Source organism: Melanerpes formicivorus, unplaced genomic scaffold (assembly GCF_026170545.1).
Source record: "Melanerpes formicivorus ecotype bairdi unplaced genomic scaffold, bMelFor1.0.p_v2 SCAF_1, whole genome shotgun sequence".
Taxonomy (NCBI): domain Eukaryota; kingdom Metazoa; phylum Chordata; class Aves; order Piciformes; family Picidae; genus Melanerpes; species Melanerpes formicivorus.
Window position 1 is genome coordinate 26,043,673 of NW_027142353.1, and position 13,693 is coordinate 26,057,365.

Sequence of the window (13,693 nt, forward strand, 5' to 3'; positions counted from 1 at the left end):
TCAGGGATGCATTTGCCCCATGTGGAGAAGCAATATATAACCAGATAATTACATGCTGCATACATCAGGGTTTGAAAACAGACTGTGAGTCAGGGTTATCTTCACATTTTACAGCTCATGCAGTTTTGGTCATCCCTTTCATTAAAAGATAAACCATAGCAGAGATGAAATAATGAAGCGAATGTTGATGTGAAAGCTTTCTATGTTATCTTAGGATGAGAACTAATAAATAAATAGATATATATTATAAAAATAGGATTTTTTTAACAGATACTGCTTATGTAAACATTTTTTCCTGTCTAGCTACTGTTATGACTATGCTAGGGAGGAAATGTATAAGGAGATATTAAACTGTCATCTAAAATAAATGGGAAGATACATGTTGGATGCAGGAGAAGGAAAAGGAAACATTTACAAACTAACACTTAAAACCAGGATACATAATTCAGTTCTGTAACCCTGTGACAGGTATCACTCAGGAAAAGCACTTTGCAGAAGGCTAAAAAGTACTGGACACAGATAGATGAACAAGATGAGTATCATTCAGTTACACTTGTTAAGATCAATTTTATAAGGAAACAAAGCCATATGTAGGCAAAAAGCTCCCTGAAGTATTGCAGAAAATTTCCCTTAGTTGTATTACAGTGCAATAGTTCATTAAAGGGTGCCTTTCTCCTTGACTTAAAGCCCTTGCCCTCAGCTGCTGCCAGAAACAGAATATTGATGAGGAATGGTGGGTTGCTAAAAGGCAGGATGGAGGTAATCTGTTCAAATAATTTTCTCTCCCTTTTCCTTGCATGCACCTTTTCAATGTTTTATCACAGTTTTAATTTTGTGTTCCCACTTTTGTTTTGCCCCTCCCCTTTTTTTTTTGCTTTTTTCTCCCAGTCTCACACCAGGTGGTTTGACCTCTCTGAGCAGTTCCTGTTCCTTCATCCTTCTCATGCTATGTTCTTGTCTCCTTCAACACAGAGCAGTTTCTTTTTTTTTTTCCTTTTTCCCCCACATTGTCGTTGTGTTTCATGTACATGCAAGAACTACCTGGTAACGTGTCCAAACAAACATATGTTACAGCTAGATGTGAGGAACACTCTGAAACAATGAACCACTGCACTTCATTTCACCATTGCAGTTCTGTTCTTAGAGAAATGTAGCACATTATGACTCTTCCATTTTCAGTTCATGTGGATCAAGTGGATCATCACCCAGCAGCATGACCCCAGAAATCAGCTAAAACTCCTCAGGTGATGACTACATTCCTTGTTTACCATGTGCGTCAGCTGATAGTGGCAAACTCATCTGTCTTTTTGTGGGCTACTGGCCCAATACTGTTTCAGAAATATTGTAGCCTTTTTCAATTAGCAGGTCCCCTAACATTAATTTTCCTTGATATTCAAGTTGAAAGCAAAATTACAATTTTATTGTCATTTCCTCCCAAAGAGGAAAGCCTCTGAAGATCCACTTGACAAGACAGTTAAGACAATAGTCTTCTCATTTATTGATGGCTTAGTTCATATGATGACTGCAGCAACTTGCAGTGTGTAGGATATGTGAGTATAAAGAATGAGAAGTTTGCCACTGATGCATTTTCAACGCTTTCACATAGTGCATGTGAGTACAGTGGATGCGGGTCTGTGAGAGGGACATGCTCCAGATGTTAGACTATGGTCCATGAAGATATTTCTTCACTCCTAGTGTCATGGAGAGATCAGTCTTGATTCTGGGCCCCTCAGTTTAGGAAGGATGTTGACTTGCTGGAACATGTCCAGAGAAGGGCAACAAAGTTGGTGAGGGGTTTGGAACACAAGCCCTCTGAGGAGAGGCTGAGGGAGCTGGGGTTGCTTAGCCTGGAGAAGAGGAGACTCAGGGGTGATCTTATTGCTTTCTACAACTACCTGAAGGGAGGTTGTAGACAGGTGGAGGTTGGTCTCTTCTCCCAGGCAGCCAGCACCAGAACAAGAAGACAGTCTCAGGCTGCACCAGGGGAGGTTTAGGTTGGATGTTAGGAAGAAGTTCTATACAGAGAGAGTGATTGCCCATTGGAATGGGCTGCCCGGGGAGGTGGTGGAGTCACCATCATTGGAGGTTTTCAGAAGGAGACTTGACGGGGTGCTTGGTGCCACGGTTTAGTTGTTTAGGTGGGTTGGATTGGTTGATAGGTTGGACACAATGATCTCGAAGGTCTCTTCCAACCTATTCTATTCTATTCTATTCTATTCTATTCTATTCTATTCTATTCTATTCTATTCTATTCTATTCTATTCTATTCTATTCTATTCTATTCTATTCTATTCTATTCCCAGATACAGCTGAGCAGTGCTGGGATCAGTGGGCAGTGCTGGCTGACTGGCTCGGCTGTCATCCTTCTGCACAGGAGAGTGAAGTGGCTCAGTGTGCACCACCATTCAAGAGCTGTCCCCAAACAATTTCTCCCACCTGCTGTGTGATGGGTTATGCCCATCCTGAAAGCAGGGCAGGGGGAGGGCTTCTGAGAGCTTTGCCCTCCCTGGAGGGGGTTCTCCCTCTGGGAAACTGAGTTAGTCTGTTCCACTCCTCCTCCCTGTCCAGCAAGCCTATAAAAAGGAAGACACTGCAGCCATTTGTTCTTTTTTGCTCCTGCCTTGTCTGGGTGAGAGGACTGCTGCTGGCTTCCTGCTTCTCTGTCATGTGGTCCTCCTCCTCCCTGCTACATCCACACCTCTTCAAAGGGCTTCAAAGAGCTGATTTTGTATACAGTTTTCCCCCATCCATCTTTGTTCCTTACCTCTGTTAACCCTTCCTGTTATATATATATATACTTCAAAGAAAATTTTTACCTCTCTACTTCCAAACTGACTCCAAATTATTTCTTGGTAGATTTTCTCCTTCCTTTTCTTTTTCTCTCAATCGGGAGAGAGGAGGGGGGAGCAGGGGAGGGATTCTCAGTCTTGTCCCCCATCTGAGCTCTTAAATCTCAGTTAAGGCTCAAACCACCACATGCTGGTTCTAGCACAGCTGATGGCTATGAATGTGGTTGGCATAAGGAGAGGGCTCTAAAAGACCCCCAGAAATGCAGAATGAACTACTTACTTAAGGGGGCAAAGAAACCTTATTATAGAAATTACCCATTAACCATTGTTTTGATGTCATTGGGTGTGGATTTGCCCACAGGCTATTTTTTCTTGGCTTTTTAATTTTCTTCAAATGAAAATTTGAAGAAAATATATATATTTGTGCAATTAGAAGACAGTCTTAAAGTATAGTGATGCCAGGATTCACACATAGCACTGTATAAGGCACATTCCACACTGTGCATGCCAGAAAACACTTCCAAACAACTAGACAGAAGCATGCTGCCACTTTACTGTTTTGTTTCAATGAACCAATTTACAACAAGCAGGTTTTTTCCTCCAGAAGTTCCAAGACCTCAAATTCCTTGCACAGGTTCCCTTGTCCAGACTTTATGAGTTTTAGAAATTAAATTCATGCAGTTCCCAGACAGTTTTCTCACTGGCAGATTTCTCACACCCACAGAAGTTACAAACAAAAGGTGGACAGATAAAAAACTAGGGAGAGGAAGCTAGGCGATATATAGCTCTACATAAATTCAAAAGATGAGCTCAGGAATTTCTTTTAAGTCCATCATTTCCCAAACATCTCAAAATGACATTCATTGTTTTGGCAGCTTTTTTGGCTGCACCTTCTCTTTTCTCTCTTTTTTTTTTTTTTTTTTTTTTTTTCCGCCCCGCATCTGCTTCCTTTGCTTTATCTGGTACATAGCTAATCCAATGTGTGTACAAGTTTAGGTGCTTAAGGCAGCCACTCAGCCTTGAAAGGAATTCCTACCTGCAATCAGTGACTGTCTAAGAAGGATTTTGCTCCTGCCCAATAATTGTTGTTCACCCATGACCCATTTTTGGTACACTCATAGCTGTCTTATTATTACTTTTAGAAAAAAAAGGTGGAATAAGAATGTGTTCCATTAAGCAGGCAAGTCAAAGCAAGTGTCTAACACCAGTGCCCATGAAGTTCATCAGAAGAATGCTGATTGATTTTCTTTAAATAGACCAGATGAAGAGTAGAGCATTAGACTTGTCTAAACAATATGCAAGTCAGCATGGGGCTATGCGTTTTCAAGGAGAGCAAAAATGGATTCATTCCAACAGTGCAATATAGTGCTGAAACTAGCCTAAGTGTAGGAATTTTAAAGGCATATTTTCCACTGATTTAAAGATGAAGTACTTCTATTCTTCATGGGCACATAGTCATACTTCTGAAATTATGGCAGTAGCATGTATGTACAGTTTACATTAAGGGTTTCTGCTTTGTTGCTGTACCTGAGGGTTTTTACACAGTTGCCCAATGTTTACTCAGAAAGGAGTGTAAAAAGGACTTGAACTGAATGAAAGTAATTTTGTTACTTTGTAACCAGAACCTTAACGTATTTTACTGTTCAAAGATGCATTAAACATCTACTACTATTTCCCAGAAGCTGGAAAGTTTCTTAAGCAGCAGACTTTGTTTGCTTGTCTCTTAATGGAAGGCAGAGTGCACATTCATTGTACTCCAGAAAGTGCTGACCTCCCCCCAGTAATTTTACATCAGAGCAGCACCCAGTAAAATGAAATTTCCTACTGCACTGGAGGAGATTCATAATTTGTCTCAATGTATCAGAATGCTATACTCTGTCAAAACAATCCTAACCATAATTGACAAGATTCCCTGATCTGGTCAGGTTTTCCATCTGTCTGACTGCTGAGCTATTAAGAAGCTCAGCATCTGGAAGCCTTTACCTGCCTTAATTTTCTTCCCAGGTTTCTGGGGGCTTTGAAGTGGCGAGGTTTCCTGCTGCAGAGTTGGGCCTTCACTCTCAGGACAATCTGGCAAAGGACCAGTCAGGAAACAGTCTGTATCGATTGACAAGCAATTTCAGATTTTCTTTTTCTTATTTGACCTGCTCTGGCAGGGCAGGAAAACCTGAATGGTCAGCTCTGGGGAAAGAGCAGCAATTGCTTTCCTTGATGTGTATGTTTGCTCAAGGATGTCCCCAGAGAACGGTCTTGTGGTTTCAATGACAACATTGGTTCTCACATTTGGATTACAGTTTAGGACAGATAGATAGCGTCAGTAAATCTTGAAAAGATGTTTTCATTGGCAGGAAGGTAAGGACTTGAAGCTGCATTCCCCTCTCCTTCACCAGCTTCCAAACACTGCTGCCAGCTGCCACTTCTGTCAACAGGGAAAACTCAATCCAAGGCTGCATAGATAAATCACCTTCTTTACCTTAAATAAAATGAGCATGAGCTCTTATTTTATCTCGGGGGAGAAGCATACACAATCTATCATGGAGATCTGGGGCATAATTTGGCTTACATATATTTATAATCAGTTATTTATCTTCTGCACTGTCCTTGGCATAAACTCACAGAATTGATACTTCATGAGTGCTATTGCCCTCCTTCAGCTTCCTGCTTGCCTTATTGAAATTGCATCATTTATAAATATAAGGTGAGATTCTATGGGGCCTACATGAAAGCTGGGGAGGGACTTTTTACAATGGCTTGTAGTGAGAGGAGGAGAAGCAATGGATTGAAGCTTGAGGAGGGCAGATTTGGACTGGAGATTAGAAAAATAATTCTTTACAGTAAGGGTGGTGAGACACTGAAACAGATTTCCCAGGGAGGTCATGGATGCTCCCTCCCTGGAGGTGTTCAAGGCCAGGCTGGATGAGGCCTTGAACAACCTGGTCTAGCCAGTGCCAGGGGGATTGGGACTAGATGATATTTAAGGTCCCTTCCAACCCAAACCGTTTTATTAATCTATGAATCCCCCATTGGTACAAATTGTCTTAGCTTCCTTGAGCTGACTGGGGGTAAGTCACTGTGTCTACACTTTGGCACACACCCTGCTACCAGTACCCAGTGGCACGGAGAGAAGGGAGTCCCCTTGTGGTCACAAAGAATGGAAGAGAAGCGCCAGCCTAATATCCATCTTAGTGCCTTTATTTACTGAACAGCTAGACAGCAGACTGCCATGAGGTAAGCACTGATTGAGGGTTTTCACCTGATCTGCAAGCCCTTGCTGCAGTAAGAATGGAGCAGCAGCTACATAACTGATACCTCAGGGGAGCTCTTTGCTGTCTAACTGCGGGGTATTTGTGGATTCCTGCTGACACTGCACAGCCCCTCGTGGTGTTGCTGCACATATGTATTATGATTCTGTGCTTAGTGACACTTTGTAAGTGCAGTGATGAGAAGTACTCCAGCCAGATGTTTAACCCAGGCCAGAGATGTGCCTGTTATTTTATCTCTTGATATTATTTAAGGCAGCCACATGCCTCATTTTTGACAGAGACAAAACACCCCATGGAAGTCTAGGGAATAAAAGATATGGGCTCTGTAGACTTTCAACTATATTCTGACTCAAGTAAATCACCTTCCATGCTATGACAGAAGCTAATTTAGAGTCCGTATCTGCAGATTACATGGTCTATTATTTCAGTTTAAAGATGAGGCGTAGATTAGAAACAGGTGCTAAATGCAGGATGAAGGTTTAAATAAAGGCTATTCTTCAGAATGAGGCTCATCCCTGGCTCTTCAGCTGTTCTCCAGAATACTGACAGCTTTTGGAAAGTGTGTTCTGGTCGCACAAACACTCCAAAACAGGACTACCTTAGTTATCTAGCTAGTACAGCCCATGCAAATGAATTGCCCTTGACACTGAGTATATGTTCAGCTGTTTAATCGGCTCATGATTACAGGGGTTATGAGAAGGCATATATATCCCTGTAGTGCTGTGGAAGCCTCAATCACTGTTGTAGTGAGAAGAAAAAGAGAGGTATGTTAAAAGGAGATTTACAAATCATTTATAATAAATTCAAATCAGCATGGCTCAGGTTTTATCCTTAAATTAGACACAATCATTAGGTGCCATCATTATAGAAGGGGAATGGCATTGCAACATCCAGCACAGGGCTGGAGCTGCCCCTTGGCATGGGGCTGTGATGAAGAGGTGACTCCAGCTTCACTTGTTCCAGAAAGAGCTCATAAGACAGATTTTTGGGTGACTTCCACTCTGGAGTACCTTGCCAACTTCCAGGCTGATCTGCTGCATTTAGGAAAGTCTATTGATATTCCTGTGGATTGTGTATAAGTCCTAAAGGTGGTAATTTGCTCAGTGTTTGTAGTTCCAACAAGTATAAAATGAAAAATACACAGCTGGAGGATCCTTTTCCATCTCTTACACTTGACAAATTTACTATTCTATATATCCCTTATCACAGTCAGTAGCGTCAAAATTGAAAATAATACATAGTGGTCTGAAGTTGCAGAAAAAGACACATTTAGATAACCACAGAAGGGGGTAGAAATGATTACAAAGAATGAGCTTTTCCTACATTTGGACTTTGTCTCTCCTGAAATGTAATACTGCAAGGAAAGACTTCAGTTTATAATATCAAACAGTTTAGGAAATTCTCCACAGGCATTTTTTTCTTTTTTCTTTTTTCTTTTTTTAGAAGATCATGGAATTTTTCCCCCCACTCTGCCTTCATCTATGTTCCTGTGTTTTCATGCACTGGTTTGTTAACTGTCACCAGCTGCCCAAGAAAAAAAAAGTATTCCTTAATTCAGGACTTCACAGGTACACAAGGAAGAAATGTTCCTAAAGGCTCTTTTGCTGTTATGGATAATTTAATTTATAGTTCTGATGACTATCAACCAGATTAACAGTTTCTCTGGTACTGCATTGATTATTACTGTCCAAAGGCCCAGCCCTACATAGCTGTGTTTTTTGTAACTTGGAATGTTCAAGAATGAAGGTCTCTAACCTTGTTTTGTTAGTTTTAGAATTATTTGGTGGTATTTTAGTTTGGCTGTTTGTTCTGTGTTTTGTTTTGTTTTGTTTTGTTTTGTTTTGTTTTTCTGAGAGTAGTGATTCTTACTTTCATATCCAAGGAATTAATTCAGGTTGAATAAACCCCTAAATTATCCTCATAAAGATTACAGATTATGCCCTTTTATATTTAGGAATTATAACAAGACAAGTAATGAAGCAGAAGACACGGGCAGAGCTCTGAGCTCAGTGAAGACTGTGTGGAAGAAGGTGGAAATAATTGAACAGCTGAAGAAATGGCACCTTAGAATACTACCCATCTGCCCATATAAACTCATTCTTAACATCTCAGTCGTCTCTTAGCTGATATATCTGTCAGATAAGTGCATACATTTCAGGTACTTTTTTCTGAACCTTTGTCTTCCTTCATAGCATTTAAAGGTTTCACTAAAAATTCTCAGGTCAGCCAAAATATATTCCAATATTTTTCACTTTCCAGTCAGATTTGGAAGCTCTTTGGACTGGGAGATTTTAAAAATTGAGACTGAGTTCTAAGAAGATATAAAATAACAATAATAATTCAAAAAACATGAGGGTAAACCATCCTCCCAAGCCCTCCAATCTCCCAGGCATAAGTCAATTTCAATTTCTCAGATCTTCTGAAGTTCTTTGGTAAAACTTCTCCAGTACAGAAAAGGCCAGGGTGGCAACTACATGGAAAACTCATAATTACAGAAGGAATCATGCTGTTAGAGAGTCACTGAAAAATATACATCCGCCTATGGTCATGATAGCTGCATTTGACTGATGAAGCAGTGACTCCTATTACCTTCTGAGAAACTACATTGATGAGTTTCACTACGGCTTTATCTCTGTGAAGCATACCATTAAGCTCTCCTAATTTTGCAGAGTTTCTCCAGAGTCTCAGCATGAGAAAAATTTAAGTCCCTCGGTGAAGCATCAACGTTTCATGTTCTTTACATGGCATTTCCTCTTCATCCTTTTAGAGGTACTAGAGGACTTTAAGGATTCTGTAGTATAGTCCAGATTTTCCCAGAGTCTAATAGCTGTTTTAAATTGAATGTCTGTCATCTGTCTACTCAGCATGTGTATTTTAGATATAACTATACCATGGAGCCCAGATGGAGCTATGATGCTGTAGTGGGTTGAGAGACCAATTCTCCCACCACAGGCAAAAGAAAGACTCGGACAAAATGGATTGCAAAAAAAAAAAAAATGGTGGAAAGTTTAAATGGAAGAAAAAAACAATGAGAATTTTACAGAAAACCACAAGCACTGTGACGAAAAGGAGAGAGAGATATCCCAGAACGTACCCAAGAACGTCTCATCCCCACCTGGGGGTACACCCAAAGCCCCCCCCAGGGCTCTTTCTTACCCCCCAACCCAGCCTTGGGCCTGGGCAGGCCCAAGGGAGGTGGCTCATGCCATTTTACCTAGGCAGCAGCAAGGGAGGAAAGAGAGTGAGAGGACCCCCGTGCTGATGTTTTATAGAGGAGCAGGGAATTATGGGTGAAATACCTGGCTTCCTGTGACCACCCACTGGGCTGGGCTCCCTTTTGGAACCCTTTTACAGTGGCATCCAGGCCGGCACCCAGCCTAAACCACCACAGATGCATACTCAAAGTCCAGTACTTTTTGGAAACTATCTGGGCTGTACAGTCATTCTCTTCAAAGGCATCAAATTTGGACAGATTAGGAGAGAATTAATGGACCTATTGAGTGTGGGCTATGCAAACACTGCATCTAACATGCTCTGAAGACATCCACAGGGTAGCTGGATGTAGAGTTCACAAAGGGTCTGGTGATTCTCCAAGGGGCTGGACAGCCTGGTTATGATCTGTGTATACAAGAATTTCTTCCTAAGCAAATGCTAGCTGCCCTTTCAAATGACCATGTTTCTGGGCCTTCCTCTTATGCACAGGGTGCTTGTAAACAGGCTGAAGTGAAATGGTGGAGGCAGATATACAGCTTCTATAGGAATCCAAGTGACAGAAGAGATTCAGTAATGCTATGCACCTGATGTACCTTGAAAGGGAGCCAGCCTTAGTAAAATCTTTATGGGAAAATATAGGGCATGTCACATCAGTTATTGAAAAATAGAAACTCAGTAAGAAAAATATTCAAAATGACTGTAGGCATTACATATTATGTAAAACAATGTTTGGGTTTTTTTTGGTTTTTTTTTTTTGGCATAAACCCTGTTGAAACAGGCTACTCCTGCCCAAGTGCTGAATAGATGCTCTGGCAGAAATATTGTTGAAATGTGCACTTTCTCTGATGGATATGGTTACATGATTTTAATCCAAACCCATAAATACTGAAAGGGCTGTCAACAAACCTGTCTCAATGTTATGAAATAAAAAGATTTGTTTTTTTAAATGCAGCATTCGAAATGTGCAGCATTCAAGACTGAAAAAGAAAAAAAAGTGGCTGAATTTGGAGGGTGTTTGCCACTGTAATTTAGACATAATTATACCTCAGGGTTATTATCATCCCTTTTAAGGCATCAGGAACAGCAATAACTATAGTCCCAGGGCCAGATCCAGGTCTATGGAAAACCAGAAAAACACAGCTGCTAGGAAAACTAATGTGTGTGGGAACAAGTGTAAAGATACTTGAAAACAATTTCACCAAATGTTCTACTATCCAATAAACTGAAAGTATGTAGAAGTACACTGATAATATGATACTATGATTCTACTTCTTGTTGAGTTCCTGCATACATATAAAATTTGAATTTGTCAGCTTATTTAGTCAGCTTATATAAGCTTTTTTGATGAGCAAAGAAAAAAAAAAAATAAACAACAAAACAAAACCAAATACCAGACTGTATATGCAATCTTTTTATATGTGTATATATAATCCTATTTGATATTCTACAATTGTTTGATCTAGACCTGCACGAATCTATCTAATCTGTTTGGTTTCATCAGTACTGTTAACTGCCTCTTGCTGGAATCAGTATTATGACACAGGCAGAGTTAGACCACCACAGATAAAAAGAAGAAATTCTGAAGCAATAAATAATTTAGTGTTGCCACTCATTGTGCTAGATTTTCTGTAAGATTTCTTCTTTGGGGAAAAAAGTAATCTAAATTGTTCTACCCTAAAGCAGAGTATAAAGATCTTTATTTTTATAGGGAAATTGAAGGTAAATGAACTGCTAATAGGTAAGGAAATGTGCTTGACAGAGTAAACTGTCAAACATAATGACATTGTAAATGTAAAGTCAGACGGAGCACAAAAGAACTACATTGGCTCCTCAGTATTGTATTTAAACTTCTTTCCTAGTAGATTTGCTGAAGTTCAAGATGTTTTGGACTCCAGGATATGTTATGTTTTCCTTTGTATGTGTAACATGCACAGTTTTCCTTTCTCCAGAGGGCAAGTGAGCTGTCAGTTAGTAGAGGGTATGACCTCTGTACAACAGTATTTTAGCAGAGGCTAGAGCAGCTGGAATAAAACAGGGGATCTGGAAGCAAATTTCATGCTATGAAAAAATCTACGTGGCTGTTCATTCTGAAGTTTACGTATTTCTGTCCTCAATGTGCTATTTTTAGGGAGTATATTGACAGAATCTTCACTTATTTTTTGCAATGTATTGTGATCTCAGTGGAAAGCCAGGCCAGCCCAGCAGACTTAGCTAGGTAAACAATGCATTGCAGTTTCACCTGCTTCAATAACCTCCCCAAATGCCAGTCCAGAATGGTACAAAATATAAATAAATCACTATTAAGTCAAGACTTGCTGTGTTTGCTTTGTGCCTTGCTGCACATTTATCACCACACCTGGCTTTCCTGTGGATCTAGCAGATCTTTGCTAAGGAAGGACAGATTAAAAAATTTCTAAACATTGAAGGAGTCCACTTCTGAGACAGGTGTGCAATTAGAAGAGAAGGGGGCCAAAATCTGAACTGGATTCAGATAGTAGCATGCTGATAATATTTCTGTGACAAGGTGAGAGTAATCCTGAAACCTGTAATTTAAGTCTGTGATTAAGTTTCATCTACTTCAGTAGATGCAAGTGAGAGTTGAAAAGTCTTGCTCATGTATGCTTGTTCCACATATTGCTAGTGCTTTAAACTGACACTGTATTTTAGGGTTCTTGACCACCTGCAGAGGACAGGCCTTTTGTTTTGGGGACATTTGGTTCATCCTGATCCAGGCAGTGTCTTACTGTCATATGACACAGCAAAGCAAACTTAGCAAAGAGTCTTAAACCCATCCTTGGTGGAACATTTTGGAAATCATTCTCCAGGAAATTAAAAGGTGATGAACTTAAAAGGCTTCCCACTTTTGGATGCTTTTCACCTGAAAGAACAGAGATTCAGATGCTCTATTAAACTGCATATGTGTTTTTGTTTAAAATATGGACTACTTTACTGTCAACTATGATTTTCTGCTTTGGCTGATCACCTAAAGTCCTTAATTCAAAAGCCTGAACTAAAAAGGCAATTATCTACCTCTATCTCAGCCAGCTATCACACCAATGTTTCATAGTTTGGACTGATCTCCTGCTCATTTTTGGAAGGCCTGTCACATGTTTGTTTAGACTAACAATAATATAAGGTCGATTACTCATGCGCTCAAACTAGACACATTGCTGGATTCAGGCTTTCTGCACTAAAGAATTTTAGGTCTGCTTAGTTGACAGCCAGCCAAGTTTGCTTTATGGGCATATTTAGGCTGATGGTCTCCTGGCTTAGAAAAGAGGGAGCTGATTTCAGAACAATGTTTATGAAAGTAAAGCGCATCTTAAGTAAAAAAAAAAGAAAAAAAAGAAGAAAAAAAGAAAAGCAGGTTTTAGACTTTAAAGCCATATTAAAAAGTGATCTTTATTTGTACTCAGAGAAGCCAAAAAATCACAAACATGTTAACAGACGATATTTTCATTCAAATAATTTGGAGTTCAGAGCTAGGCATGGCCGAATTAATCTTTATTTCTATTAACTGTGCATTTAGTATATTTTTCTCTATAAACTATAAACGTATCACAGTATCACAGTATCACAGTATAACTTAGGTTGGAAAGGACCTCAAGGATATCTATAAATATCTGTACACACACAAATGCAATCACCTATTTAATAACTATATAGTAGAATTTATAGTAATACTAAACAGTTCTAAAGAAATAATTAGGCAAGGCAGAGTTCAGAATTGCTTGAAATGTTTAACTGATGAGTTAAGCATCATGTTTACCTCTTAATTTATCTAAAATATAGAAGATATAGAAAAATATTAGCCAGTCAGGCTGACATGTAAATGATGCCTTCTGATTCACCAAGACTGCTGAAAATAGCAGTCATCACTGATGAACTGATCCAATAAACATATGCACATTTTCTTCCTCTCTAGTTTAAGTGAACAAGTTTAATCCCTGCCCCTCCTGCCAAAGCACTAATTCAGTTTCTCAGAGAGCACTCCTACTCCCAAACCCCCCACAGTTCAAAGGAAAAGAATTCAGTTCCTTCTGATGAAAATATTCAACACCCAGTTCCACAGTGCTTTGTGTAGACAATGCTGCATGTGTTCATTCAGAGCTCTGTACAGAGAATTGCTACAGAACATGGTCCTGAGAGTATGTAAAATGTATTTGGATGATTACTTAGAGTCCCTCATGTAAGAGAGGAGATGTGTGCTTAGGGACAGACCTGAAAAGGCTAGGGAGCAGGTTGATTTATACTGAGCCTACCAGGGGACAGGCTCTGCTTGACCTGCTGTTCTGCAATAGGGAAGGGCTGGTGGGAGACGTGATCGTGGGAGGCTGCCTAGGGTGCAGTGACCACGAGATAGTGAAGTTTTCAATATGCAGGGAGATTGGGAGGAGCACCAACAGAACCTCCACCTTGGACTTCCGA